Consider the following 12802-nt stretch of genomic DNA (forward strand, 5'->3'; position numbering starts at 1 on the left):
GCTGGGAAAAAAAAAAGCAAGAAGAGGAAAACAAATCATCTCACAACCGCTCAAGTTTAGCAAAGTCAGACTTTTGAGAACAGAATGTTCTTCATGGGTAAAAGAAGATGCACATCAACATTCAGAGACCTCAGGCTTTCTGGCTGGATTTGCAGGTGGAGGAGCTGGGGGAGCTTCAAATGCTCTCAGGTCTATCTCCTTGAGCTTTTAAAAGCCTGGTAGCTGTCCAGACGCACGGCACCGTGTTTCCACACACCTGCACGGGAATGGTTGTGGCTGGGGAACGTGCCTGGCCCAGCCCCGCACTGAGCCCAGTGAACAATCGGGGCGTGTGGGGAAGGCACCTGGAATTGCAGGGTTTTACTGATGTTGACAGTGCAGCTAAGCGCACACCATTCAGTGATGTCACCTCGATTGCCTCCTTCAAGTTGCACAGCGCTTCTCTCCCTCCTTTTCAGGTTTGGGCCTCTCCCGTCAGCATGAAGCCATCATCCCTTCAGCTTCCTGACTCACCTGTCCGGTGGCTGCTTCCAATTCCATCCCATTTACCGAGTCCCTTTCAAAGAGCACAGTGCTAGTCACGGACTTCTTTCCTCGTTAGTCTGGACCGCTCTTGGATGTAAAGAAGGCTCCAGAGAGATTTTTGGTTTAAGATTTCAGGGTGAAAGGTTATCTCTGAGTGGTAGTTTTGGGGGTCCATGCAGCCTCAGTGGTCCCAGAAATGCATGCCCATTTTAACACACTCCACCACACATTTGATGCACGCTCATGTGTAAGAACCACAGATGTACCACACGCCAGTGTCCTCTTCTCTCTCTCTTCTCCCTGACTGGGGAGCCTACCACACACCCTAAATGGAATGAGGTCAGCCCCTTCATAGCTACGTGATGTTGGGCATGATGCTGTCCTTTCTGAGTCCCGGGAATAGAACTGTCACCCATAAATGGGGCGTGATGGGTGTCTGCCACCTTCCCCACCAATGGCATCCCCGGCAATGCTGCTGCATTTCCTCACATGCTGTCAAAGGCTTCCCAGGGCGGCTGCGGTTGCCTGACAGGGAGGATCCCGTGAGCATCTCTCCACAGCCTCATAGTTAGCACAGGGCTGCTGGACGAAAGCTACTCCTGTCCAATATCAATGGTGGATTATAGTGACAACAGGTGGCTGCTGGGAGAGGAAGGTCCACCGGACACCTAGGAGTGGCAGGGATGACCTGCGAGTGCTCTGGCCTTTCATCTCTGCCACCGGTGATGGCTGCACATCTCCTTGGACACCACTGTAAGGGGACAAACAGTGAGTAGAAACCACACAGTGGCGGACACAGAGAAGAGCAGACCTCAGATTCCACACGACCACACTGTGACTTGTCGGTTATTACGACAGCGAGGGGAGGGGAGTGCGTAAGATAGCATGACCTGTCCATGCTCACTTCACCAGGAGCTGTGGGCTGTGGTCACAGGGTGGTCAGTGGCTGATGTTCCTGATGTTGAGCTCCAGGCCTTCCTCCCGGCACTAGGAGGACTGGAACCTACAACCTTTGGGTAAGTTCACTGTACACAGCCCAGGAACTCCTCACCCACTCCCAGCGATTCCAATTCATGGAGACCCCGTGTGACAGAGGGGCACTGCTCTATATCCTGTCTCATGGTGACATCATGTGATGGAGGGAGATTGCTCCATACTCTGTCTCACAGTGACATCATGGAACATATGGGGCCTGCTCCATATTCCGACTCACGGTGACCCCATGTGACAGAGGGGGACTCTCCACAGGATTTTTTCAGCTGTAGTCTTTCTGGAAGCAGATGGCTGGCCCTTTCTTTCCTAGCTCTTCTCGGTCGGGTTGAACCAACACCCTTTAGGTTAGTGGCCGATCACAAACCATTTTGCTGCCTGGGGTCCTTCAGGGACTCCGTAGCACTTCATGAAGGCCAGGCTGAGAGCTAAGCCCTTTGAGGTTGGGAATATTATAGTTTCTGATTTACTGATGAGGAAACTGAAGCTCAGAGGGCTTCAACGACTTGCCCAGAGTCACCCAGCAAGGAAGTGGTGATGCCGGCTAAGGCACTCTGTCGGCTGACTCTGGTCCCCAGTGTGTCACATGGGGATGGGACATCCAGTGTGGGGATGGGAGGGGCTGTTAGCTTTTTCCAGAAAGGGTGCAGCATGTGTGCAGCATGGGTGGTCCTTCACAGAATGCCTGAGTGTTTGCAGCAGGAGGCAACATGTAAGTCAGATTAGAAGCGTGGTTGCCATGGCAACAGGAGAGTACACTTTCATGCAAAGCAATGTAATAGATGGGGAAATGTTCACATCCTCGCAGGAGCACTGTACTTGAGACCTAAGATTCCTCTAGCCGGCAGGGGCAAATAGGTGCCTGTCAGAGACCCGGGCCTCCCCCTACGCCCCTCTCAACCTTGGCTGGGCAAGGGCCAGCATCCAGGAAGGTGCCCTCTGGAGGAGGCTTGGGGTCCATGGAGGCCCCTTCCTAGGAACCATGAAGCCACTTTCCCAGGGGCCCTGGAAACCGCTTTCATCCTGTGGCGGGGGCAGACTCTGCTGCATCCCGGTGGAGAGCAAGGAGAAGCCAAGCCTTGCCTGGCCCCTGCAGTACCTCCTTCTACTGGGTCTCAGCCCTGCTATCGAGACCCAGGGGCACACCTTTTGACCATGAAAACTTTGACTAAGTGCCTGTCACCTTCTGCTACCGACTCAGCTTCTGGAGCGGCGCTGGGAGCCAGTGAGGTTCATTCCATCTGCCTGTTCCCATGCCCCCTGCACATGGACACTGGTTTCTGCTGTCCGTCCCTGTCTCTCCCTGCGGGGATGGAAGCCGGCAGACACGGCATCTTTGCAGCTTTGCCTGCTGACCTGCCTTCACTGCCCATTGTGAAGCCATGGTCCACATGCACGGCAATGAAGGAAGGCTTTGTGCTGTTTCCACACTGGCCTCCCCGGTAGACCAAGCAGGAATCTTGCTCAGATTTATCTACAGAGGGAAGAAAATAGACAGTCGCAGTGAGCCTTCCCAGCCCACTCACAGAACCCCAATCTGCTTCCTTAAGAGCTTGAGTTTTCCACTTAGGATTAATAGCCATTCAGCTGGGGTCCTACGTGTTGTAATTGACTCCATGGTACCCAACAACAGCACATACCAAGTGTTTCACTTATCCATTTGATTTCTCTTTGTCATATGAGGAGCCCTGGCAGTGCAAGCAGTTGAGTGCTCTGCTGCTAATTGAAGAGCCAGTGGTTCCTACACCCCCACCCCCGCCCCCACACCATGGCTCCCTGGAAGAAAGACACAGTGGTCTGCTCCTGGAAAGATGACAGCCTGGAAAACCTGGTGGGCCTGTTCTACTCTGTTGCATGGGGTCACAATGAGTCAGCATCCACTCGATGGCACCAGCAACAGTGGTGAAATCATGAGTTCTAAGAGGCAGGGGATTTTTTAGTTTTGTTGATTTCTTTGTTCCAAGAATGCCCTACAAGTTAGTAAGACAACCATAAATGCTTGCTGAAGGAATGACTGACTAACTGAATTAATGGATCAACTTAGATTGGTTCCCTAAGCAGTCATGGTCTCAGAGGGTTTGTGCAAAGGGTAGTTCCTGGCATGGGTGTTGGAGTTGACCCAAACTCATTGCTGTTGACTTGATTCCAACTCATGGGGACCTTATAAGACAGAGTAGAACTGCTCCATGGGTTTTCCTGGGCTGTGTCTCTGGGGGAGCAGATCAACAGCTATTTTCTCACATAGAGCTGCTGATGGGCTCAAATCACTGACCTTACATCTGGCAGCTGAGCACTTAACCATTGTGTCACCTATGCATTGCTGTGGCGTTGATTCCAAGTCACAGAGACTCTAAAAGACAGAGTAAAACTGCCTGTAGGGTTTCTAAGGCTGTAATATTTACAGAAGCAGACTGCTGCATCTTTCTCCTGCTGAGTGGCTGGTGGGTTTGAACGACCAATCTTTTGGGTAGCAGCTGAGCACTTTACTGACCTCACCACCGGACTTCCTTGTGGAGCTGGCCCACTGAGGTCCAAGTCTGAAGTCTACCACTTTCTTGCCAACACTCCCCTGGGCAAGTGACATCATGGGTCTGAGCCTTGTTTTCCCTGTCAACAAATGGGGGAGTAGGAGATCCTACCTCCCAGGGGTGTGTTGTGAGTGACATGAATAGCTGCATGTAAGAAACACAGCACTCTGCCAAACTCGTCTTAATTGATTGCCAATATCACTTTTTTCTTTCTTTCTTTCTTTCTTTTACTGCCTAAACAAAACAAACCAATAAACAAACCAACCCAAACCCGCAGGGACCCCAGAACAGCTGAGTTGTGGGCTGGTTCTTATAGGGGCATCTTGTTATTACCGTTATTATCTAAAGCTCCGTGATCTAGAAACAAAGCCAAGCCCCAGGTTCATTTCTGTGGAACATGCTGAGACCCGGCTTCATACTTGTCACAGAAGCTCTTCTCGGTGTTTAGTAGGTGGGAAGATGCCTGATGTTTATATTTGTGGAGTCATATATTCCCGTGTCATCTGAGCCAAACAGCACCTGCCAATGGTGCCAACCATCTCAGACTCTCTGGAGCCAAGTCCTGCATCTTGCTGCGGAGTGTCCCGAGTGGTCCAGCATGCTCACAGAAGCAGATGAACTGTACGCTCCTGCATGTGTATGGACACGCACAGATGCAGGTACTGTATGCCCACAGGTGTACTGGGGCCATACCACCATAGCAAGGGAGACCTGGGGACAGGAGGGATGTCCTAATGTGACAAGAAATGACAATGGAAGCAAAGTCAGGGTGCAGATGGGAAGTGTGAGTGTGACTGTTGGGGCCCTGGCCATCCCCTAGAGGGAGCTCTGCCTCTGGCCACCACTTCCACCAGTCCTTTCTGTCCTCCTGCCTTGGGCCTTTGCTCAAGTCATCCCTCATTGGGGAACACTCCTCCTTCTTCTCTTCACTGGGATCACTCTCACTCATTCCTCCAATCTTAACTCAAGGGACACTTTCTCCAGGAAGTCTTCCGACTCTCTGCCTAGGTTGAATTCCCATTGCATGACTTGGAGTCCAACACCCTTCTCCTTGGTGAGACTATGGTTCCCAGTGGTTTGATCAGACACTAGTGTGGTTGCTATTCCATAATGTAATGTAATGTGATGTAATCACCTTCTATAATGTAATCTAATGTAATCTAAAGTAACCACCGTATGTAATGTGATATAATTACCTTCCATAGTGTAATGCAATGCAATGCAATATTACCACTGCCCATAGGGCAGATTATGCACTTGCTAGTGCCCACGATTACATGATCCAATCCCTGGAGGTAAGCTCTCCCTATTAAATATATCTCACTGGTTCTCTTTATCCAGAGAACTCTGAGGAAGACAGTGTGGTTGTGGGGCTGGCTCCCCTCCAGGCCTTCTGGTCTACAGGGCAGGTATGGGGCTGGATCTTCGGCACAGCCTGGTCTCAGCCCTATAGAGCTGAGCACACAGCTGACGCCCATGGTGCTTCTTGAACGGACTAGCATGTCTGCAACAGAGGACGGATCTGGTTAGTCCTCCATCTGTCGCAAGTCAGTTTGTGTTTCAGTAAATATGGCTTTTTGTTTGTTTTCACAATTGTTGCCTTTTATTATCAATATCTCTGTGAATCTGATCTTTGAGCATCTGAGTGAAAATCTGAGATTGGTATCAGCAAATTATGTGTTGGAAACTGTATGTGGTATGTATGACAGTGTTTGTGGTATGTAGCACACCATGTGTGGTATGTAGGACACAGTGTGTGGTACTTAAGACACCATGAGTGGTACATATGACACCATGTGTGGCATGTAGGACACTCTGTATGGTACTATGACACCATATGTGGTATGTAGGACACCATGTGTGTTACTTAAGACACCATGTGTGGCACATAAGACATCATGTATGACACACAGGAAACCACATGTGGTACACATGATGCGATGTGTTGTATGTAGGACACTGTGTGGTACTTAAGACACCATGTGTGGTATATAGGACAACATGTATAGTTCATAGGACACCATGTGCAGTAGTATGACACCATATATGTATGCATGACACTGCATTTGATATGTATGACACCACATGTGGTACATAGGGCACTGTGTATGGTAGTATGACACCATATGTGGTACGTATGACACTGTACATGGTACTTAAAAGACTGTGTGTGGTACGTGTTACTAACAATAAGATGGACAAAACAGACAGACTGTCTGTCATAAGTGTGGTTCCTTGTAGCTCAAATACTTCATAATTCACAGACTATCCCTAGGTGGGAAATGCAGATATCTCTAAATGCCTATCCATCAGGTACAGAGAATAGAAGGAAGGGTGAATGTGAGTTGAGGATGTGTGACAGAGGGTCCCACTTGTCTGTGAGGTTTATGGGTATGAGCAGCACTGAATCTCATTCATGTCTCTCTGAGCTCTGGTGACCAGTGGAAGGATGTGCTCACTGCAGCCATGACCACCGCTGCCAGGAAGTGGTCTGGAGGGGTCCTTGGTGGGCGCTGTGCACCCAGCCACAGGTGGCAACACTTGCTATTTCTGTTCCTGGTCTTTTTCCCTGTCCACAAGCCTTGGCCGGTAACCAAGCTGGATGCCTCTTGGACCTCAGGCTCTCAGTGCACATGTGGCTGAGAGAAGCACAGAGATGGCAGCCCTTGCTGGGGCATGCTGGGGGTCCTGGGATGGCGGCCTTTAGTGGGACATGCTGGGAGTACTGGGACGGCAGCCCTCGCTGGGGCATGCTGGGTCTGCTGGGATGGCTGCCCTCGCTGGGGCATGCTGGGGGTGGGAGGCACATTCTTCATGTTGTGCTGAAGTGGGCTTCTCTGTCTCCCACTCTCTGGGCCAGTGGGTCTCCAAAGACAGTGATAAGTTGAAGATAATTCAGGAGGAACAACTGTGGAGTCCTTTCCACAGAGTCCTGCCTGTCACTAGGGCAGCTTCCCAGCCCCAGCTGAAGACAAGAGAATGTAATTAATTAAAAACAGTTAACTAATTAAAACTGAGTCCCTCTCCCTCCATAAATTAAAAGTGTTTACTTTTATTTTGGTGAATGGGAGATTTTATTGGGAGAGAAGCATAATGAAACCGTGTTACCAGGTTACCCAGCACTTGCACCTCGTGGTCACTCACCTCCCAGCAGGCAGACGGCCTGCCTCCACTGCAGACAGACCGTCAGATTGGTCTTCCACAAGACACCAGCATGGCACTGCTCAAACACTCATTTGCTCTTGGAACTCCCTTGCTTAAAGCCCACTCATGTCCTCATCTCCAAGGATGGGCCTTCCCTATGCAGCCACTCTATTACTGATGCCAGCTCTGGTCCTGCTGAGAGTTTAGCCCCTTCCCATGCTGAGTGCTGCCTCAATTCCGGACCATCTGTTTGCACATTGGAAGGCACCCAGGGGGTGCATTGATTAAGCACTTAGCACAAACCCACCAGCAACTCCACAGGAGAAACAACCTGACCATCTGCTTCAGTGAAGACTGTGGCCTGGACAGCCCTATGGGGTAGTTCTGCTCCTTCACAAGGGGCTGGCAGCTCCCATGTTGAGTCCAATGACGTGTTTTCATAATTCTGGGTTCCGCCCCCCACCAACACTCATCACACATCCCCACAGGGTGCAAATCAGTGGTTCAGAGCTAGCCAGTGGCCCCTCGATCACAAAGATTATAGCCAAGAAGGGCCCATGGGACAGTTCCTCTCTGTAACACATGATGTCACTGTGAGTCAGAATCGACTCAATGGGCAGAGGTGGCATTAGGGGGGTGGGATGGGCACAGACGGCATCAGGGGATACTGTCAGAGGTGACACCAAAATGACTGTCTATAAAGTTTTTTCAGTGTTTCAGCACAAATTTATGAATTTTGTAAAAATATCTGTTGTAATTTTGTAAAAATATCAATGTACTTCCAAGGCTGGAACACTATGCTAATTTACTTTGTGAACCTTCTCACGTGCTTGGGTCAGAGCTGTCATTATTATCCAGTGACAATGACACTTGAGTCCCCATCTGTCATAAGTTCAGTTCTTATTTCAGTAAATACTGCTTTTTTCTTTTCATTATTGCTGCCTTTTATTATGTATATCTTTGTAATGATCTTTGAGTATCTGTGAGTGAACATCTGAGAATGATATCAGCAGATTATGTGCTGGGACACGGTATGTGGTAGTATGACACTGTATGTGGTGTGCATGACACTGTGTGTGGTGCATATGACATGGTATGTGGTGTGTATGGCATCATATGTGGTGTGTATGAAACTGCATGTGGTGTGTATGACACTGTATGTGGAGTGTATGGCACCATATGTGTACATTTGACATCATATGTGGTATATATGACACTATATATGGTACATATGGCATTGTAAGTGGTATGTATGACACTATATGTGGCATCTATGACACCTTATGTGGTATGTATGCCACTGTATGTGCTGTGTATGCCACTGTATGTGGTGCATATGATGTTGCATGTGGCAATATGGCACCATATGTGGCACATGTCACACCATATGTGGCTATATGATGCTGCATGTGGTACATGTGACATCATATGTGGTACATATGACACTGTATGTGGTGAGCATGACACTGGAGTGGTCTTGTCAACATGCTACAGCTTACACTGTTGTTTTCATTACTGCCAGTGTTTTGACCGTCACTGATTTTGTCAAATTCTCTGGCGTTTTAGCTACCATATTGTGTGAAATAGTGTTTGTGAACCTGTATCAGTAATTTTTTTGAGGAGGAAGTAGTCATTAAAGGAGAAAAAGAGAAAAAGTCTTGTGTTCAGTTACTGATAATGTCATTAGTAATGTTGCAATTTGATGTAGAGCAATTTTACAAAACGATGTTGTTGTTAGTATTCATATAATCTGAGAAACAGTGCACTTAAGCAATTTACAATTACATTTATCACACATAGTTCTATGATTCAGACTGGCAAACATTACTAAGGACTCTGCATGGTCTGGTGTGGGAAGAGGTCCATGGGTGACACCCACTCTAGTGACAGCACTGTCAACATGCTTGTTCTTTTGGGTTTTTTGGAACTCTATCACTTGGTGGTATAGTAAAGTTTAAATTGTTTATATTCCCTGCTGAATTTTCAGGTCTATGAGGGCTTCAGTAGTGTTGGCCTCACCATTGCTGTACTCCCAGAGCTGTGCCCAGCCCTCCATGTTTGTTTAAAGAATAAATGTTGGTAAAAGAGGTAGCATTGTTTCCCTCAAGCAATTAGGCTGTTTAGTGAGGTGACCAAGACTTTAACCTCTGGTGCAAGCTTCCTAGTTCAAAGCCCGGGTTCACCTCTCCCCAGCTGGGTGGCTTTGGGTGAGTTTGATTTCACTGAGCCCCAGAGTTCTCTTTACATTGGGGGTGTTGATAAAAGTGTTGAAGGGCTCAGAGGCCTGAGGTGAGGGGTGAATGAATGATCAATGCATGTGTGAAGAACGTGAACTAAAGCCTGGCCCTCAGTGGGCTGAGCTGACCAGTCCAAGAGAAGGAAGGACAAGACTCAGGGAGGGAAAAGCCAGGTGGCTCTGGTCAGAGGCTGGCTTCCTGGCTGCACCTCATGTGCTCTGGCAGCTCTATGTATGACATTCTATTTTCTGAGTGAATGCATGTGTGTTGTCTGTGGCTCCGACGGCTCTATGTACAACATACTAGTTTCTGAGTGAACACATGTGTGTTGTCTGTGGCTCTGACGGCTCTATGTGCGACATTCTAGTTTCTGAGTGAAGGCATGTGTGTTGTCTGTGGCTCTGACGGCTCTATTTACGACATTCTAGTTTCTGAGTGAACGCATGTGTGTTGTATGTGATATCTGGTGTGTTCAGTCTGCCATTTCTCTCATCTGTGTGCCTTTAACCAGCAGCAGGACAGAATTGCAGTGGAGAGCTATCTTCAAGGAAATGACTTTCGGTAACTCCTGACCTCTCCCATTTGGCAGGTTGAGAACAGGCCTGAGGATTTTTGAAGGGTTTGCTGGCCTCCAGCTGGTAGACAGATCTGTGGCCTTTGTACGTGTGTTGGGTGCCTGGAGGTAGGACCAGAGATAGCTGAGATTCCTGGGCTCTGGCTTTAAAAGGTCAGTTTTCTGACCCTAGGCTCACCACTCTGACAGTGTGTAACTTTAGGAACATTCCTTAACCTCTCTGGGCCTCAGTTTCCTCATTTGTGAGATGTAAAATGGAACTTTATCCACAGGGTGACTGTAGGGTGAAATGTGAAAATGGGGATAAAGTGTGCAGAGCCGTGTGTGGCTTACACTATGGGCCTACAAAGGGCCAGCTTCTATTGTTGTGTTGTGTTTGTTATCAAAATGGCTGGTGATTTATTTGTGGCGATAAACCATTCGTGGAGAAGGACATCATTCTTGGTAAAGTGGAGGGTCAACAAAAAAGGGGAAGGCCCTCAACAAGATGGACTGACACAGTGGCTACAAAGATGGACTCTGGTATAGCACAGATTGTGAGGCTGGCACAGGACCGGACAGCGTTTTGTTCTGCTGTGCACAGGGCTACTATGAGTTGGAGATGACTTGATAGCACCTAACAACAGCAACAACAACATAAATCTTTATCTTTTAGTGCCTAAGAATTCAGGGATTTGGGTCAAAGGTGAGCACCCTGAGTCAGCAGGCACTCGGAATACACAGTGGCCATGACAATGGACTGGAACAGACCAAGATCGTGGGGCTGGCGCGAGGCCAGGCAGTACGTTGTCCTGCTGTCCTTAGGGTCACCGTGGGTTGGAGCCAAGGCAATGGCTACTAACAACAAGGTCAGAGAAGCACCTTAGTTCATCCTCCCGTTGATCAGCTCCATGTTTCTACTCTTTGCGGGTTGACAGCATCATATCTGAGCTGTTAATCTGAAGATCTACACGTATCTGTCTTTTCTAAGTTCTGCAGCACAGTTGTGACATGAGCTAGAGGGTGAACCTTGGTGGCTTGAACAAAGCAGACATCCCGGCATCCTCTGGCAGAAGGTGGAAGGCCTGCAGGAAGAGTGTGGCAGATGAAGCAGGCCTTCTCATGTATCATGTAGAGCTACCAGGTGGGAGTCAGCAAAGGGATGGAATTAACGTGAGAAACAGCTCCTGCCACAGGTGGTGGAGCTAGAGTCCGAGGGAGGATCTGGAGACCACGGCAGCGGAAACCAGAGTGGGCCAGCAGGGCAGGGCAGCAGGGCGGCAGAACGCAGCCCACTGGGTATGCAGGGCAGGCAGTGAGGGTGGATGGTGAGCCCAGCAGGGAGACTTCAAGGGCACTGGAAATGGAGAGATGGGGATTTTCAAATCTGGGCAGGGAACCAGATGTGAAGCAAAGCCAAAAAACCAATGCAGAAGACCTTCCTGGTCCGAGTGAACTAAGGTGACCACCCAAAGCTCACTTTTTCCAGAGGGCTGGCTGCATGTTGGCATGTACGGCTGGGACTTTGTGTAGAACGCCGCAGCAGCTTCCTCAGGGTGAAGAGAGGTGGCTGACGTCTCCTTCCTCCATCTTTTTTCTTTCCCAGCTTTGTCCTCTCCCCTCCTTCTGGTTACTGTCTGTCCTGGGTGATTCGTCTACCACCACCATCCCTGGGAGCTTGCTGTGGACTCAGGCACTGGTATCTAAGCAGGACATGTGTGTGCTTTGTCAGATTTATTCTTTACACTGAACTCAGTTGAAGACCCTGTCATTATCCCCATTTTACTGATGAGGTCACTGAGGTTCTGAAGGTTTAAATGACCCACAGTCACCATTTAGTGCCAAGCTAGTGATTCACACTCAGAGCCTGGCTCTGAAGCACTGTGTTACATGAGCTTGAAGGCCTTGGGTCTGAGGCTTAGGCTATCTGCAAAGGGACTCTGCTTCATACAAGCCAGCAATGTCACCCCTACTATCTATCCAAGACAAATGAAAACACATGTCCACAAATGCAGCATTGTTCACAACAGCTCCAAAGTGGAAACACTCCAAATGTCCATGAGCTAATGATTGGGTACACACAGTGAAGCATGTATACAGAAGGAATGTTACTCAGCCACAAAACTGGACCAAGTGTTGGTATTTGATTCCATGCCACAGACCTGGAAAACACTATCCAGGTGAAGGCAGGCAGGAAAGGGCCCATATTGTCTGATTTCATTATATGGACTGTAGCTCTGGTGGTGCAGAAGTTAAGGCACTTGGCTACTAACCAAAAGGTCAGTGGTTTGAACCCGCCAGCTGCTCTATGGAAGAAAGATGAGGTAGTCTGATCCATAAAGATGTACAGCCTTGAAAGACCAATGGGAGTCTATTAGTCAGAATCAACTCGATGGTGGTGAGTCTGGATTTTTCTGTTTGGTCCAGAAAATGTAAATTTACAAGCAGAAAACAGATAAGCAGTTGCTGTGGGCTGGGCATAAGAACAGGGATCAGCTGCAATGGGCATGCAGGATCTTCCTGGGGAGATAAAAATGTCTAAAAGTGACACATGGTGACTGTTGTACCACTTGGTAAAGTAAATAAACATCATTGGATTGGACACTTGAAATGGGTAAATGTTATGCCATGTAAGATGCACCTTCATGAAAGCAACCCTGGAAATCCAGCTGTTGGCACTTGGCTGCTCACCTTAAGGTTGGTAGTTCGAACTCACCCAGCAACTGTGTGGGAGGCCTGGCCATCTGCTTCTGTTAAGATTTGTTGTTGTTGTTGTTGTTAAGTGCCATCGAGTCATTTCCAACTCATAGCGACCCCATGCACAG

Source organism: Orycteropus afer, unplaced genomic scaffold, assembly GCF_000298275.1.
Source record: "Orycteropus afer afer isolate SDZICR_OR568_19922 unplaced genomic scaffold, OryAfe1.0 scaffold00582, whole genome shotgun sequence".
Lineage (NCBI taxonomy): Eukaryota > Metazoa > Chordata > Mammalia > Tubulidentata > Orycteropodidae > Orycteropus > Orycteropus afer.